The sequence below is a fragment of the Salvelinus sp. IW2-2015 genome, linkage group LG8, assembly GCF_002910315.2.
Source record: "Salvelinus sp. IW2-2015 linkage group LG8, ASM291031v2, whole genome shotgun sequence".
Taxonomy (NCBI): domain Eukaryota; kingdom Metazoa; phylum Chordata; class Actinopteri; order Salmoniformes; family Salmonidae; genus Salvelinus; species Salvelinus sp. IW2-2015.
The window spans coordinates 9,784,923-9,787,161 of NC_036848.1; the positions used below are offsets into that span (position 1 = coordinate 9,784,923).

Sequence of the window (2,239 nt, forward strand, 5' to 3'; positions counted from 1 at the left end):
ATGTTGTTAGGAACAAGGATTTAACACTTTTCACTAATGATACCATAGAAACTGTTGCTAGGTACGACTTCTCATAGTTTTTGAATATTTATGTACCTGGGGTTGTCACATCGCGGGTTTGAACTGCACCCTCTCCACAGGTACGAGTGCAGGACCCAAACTGGCTTCCACACGCCCCACCCACCATCCTGCTTTATCATGTCCATTGGTCAGCCAGATACAGTGACCTTGAAGCAGTGCTGTGATAGGATGAGAAAGGGGAGAAACGTCAGATAGCATAATTTTGACCATTACTGTGGTGTGTGTGAGTATGTATAATATGAATAATATTGTGTGTGTGTGTGTGTGTGTGGTGTGTGTGTGTGTGTGTGTTGTGTGTGTGTGTGTGTGTGGTGTGTGTGTGTGTGTGTGGTGTGTGTGTGTTGTGTGTGTGTGTGTGTGTGTGTGTGTGTGTGTGTGTGTGTGTGTGTGTGTGTGGGTGTGTGTGTGTGTGTGTTTATGTTTATGTTAGTGTACCTTCCCGTCCCCACACATGGTTCCGTCAATTGGCGGTCCTTTCTTGGTCTTGCAGAAGAAGGGGTTGTCAGGGTGGCTGCACCACAGCTGTTTGCAGGGATCAAACGTCCGGTACTGCAATGGAGAGAGAGAGAGAGACATCCTCACACACACGCCCGCTCATATTATACACACACAGCCAGTACCTTACATATCACAAGAGTAGACAGGTGACCTGCAACAGTCACAACAAAGAACAGATCTGTCTGATATGCACACCAGTCACTGGGAGTAGCTAGCATCACAGAACATTCCAGAAATCACCTCAGACCTACTACACCAGAGATAACAAATCAAATGTACCACTGACTGCACTGCACATGTACAATAAAATATACAAAATAATAACATCCACAGGAGTCCAGACGGTGGTGTACTGTAGTAGTCCATCACTGGTTCACTGTTACAACAACATGGCTGTACAGGAAGACAGAGAGCATGCCGACACAACCAAAGAGGATGAGGAGAGAGAGACTCTGACTGAGACACCCTGCAGCTCCGTGGGGTCAGAGAGGAGGGCAGAAGGTGAATATAAAATGGTCAACATGACCGATCATTGGTTCAGAGAAGAATAAAGTTGTCCTTAGTCAGTTTTTCATTCTATGCCCCTAATGGTTCAGGTAAGGATGCTGGAGAGAATAAACTGATCTTAGATCTGTGACAAACTCTCTTCTCTCTCAGCTGTTTCCTTCCGCTCCCCCCTCTGTCCCCCTTGCCACAATAACAGAGCCGAGCCAGACTCCCTACCCAGAATGACCTCAGGTGACCCCTCCAGTTGAGGTTACAGCAGGGTCAAAAGTCAGCCTGATGGTTGGTTGGCACTGATGACATCAGCTTGGTAAGCTGGCACGCGACACTGCAGGATCCTAAACCTGAACATAGAAAAGCAGCTTTTGCTCCAGACCTTTCTTTCTGTCTGGAAACTTCTCTCTCTCTTTCTTTCCACCCTTTTTCTACCTATGTTCTACATGCCAATATGCCTTTCTGAACGGCCAAAAAGTCACACAGACATTTACAGTAAAAGGTGCCATGCGTGATGTCAGGGTTGAGCTCATTTGCTATGGTTGACTTTATCTGGCTATGAGATCCAGGAAAGCTGTTCGGGACAAATCCAGCGTTTTACTTTTTCTCTTTGGTAGGTACTATATGGGAACCAGAAACAGAGATCATGTTTAGAATCCTGCAGTACACATGCCAGGCACAATAATGTGACGATGGGCAGAACTAAATAAATAAAAAATGTACGAGTAACGTTGCAACGATGACGACAATACTGATATCAATCAGAGGAAAAAGAAAAAAAGCGGCCACATGGCTCCGAGGGGGGTGTGGGGGAGGGGGGGGTAACCTTACCTGTGTTCCAGCCTGGCTCACCTTTTGCAGCTAAAGAATGGTTTGACAACAGAATACAGGGTAATCTAGCAACGTGTGCAAAGCAAAGAGCAGGTCAGCTCAACTCTCAATCAGAACAGCTCTTGAACAGTCTGTCTAAAAAGATGAGCTCTTCAGTCAGTGTCGAGATGCTTTAAGGAAAATACTTATTCAAGTGGGGACTTAGGTCAGTAGGGACTTAATTCAGTGAGGAGTGGGGAGTCATTCTATCCAGACGTGGATGTAACCCTAGTCATCCTACTGCATCAGTGAGGAGTGAGGAGTCATTCTATCCAGACGTGGATGTAACCCT

General features: G+C 46.1%; 1 pseudogene; it reads right to left on the bottom strand.

Moving 5' to 3' along the window:
- Positions 1–2,239, bottom strand: part of LOC111967115 (A disintegrin and metalloproteinase with thrombospondin motifs 2-like) — a 43,785-nt pseudogene that overhangs the window by 21,621 nt on the left and 19,925 nt on the right.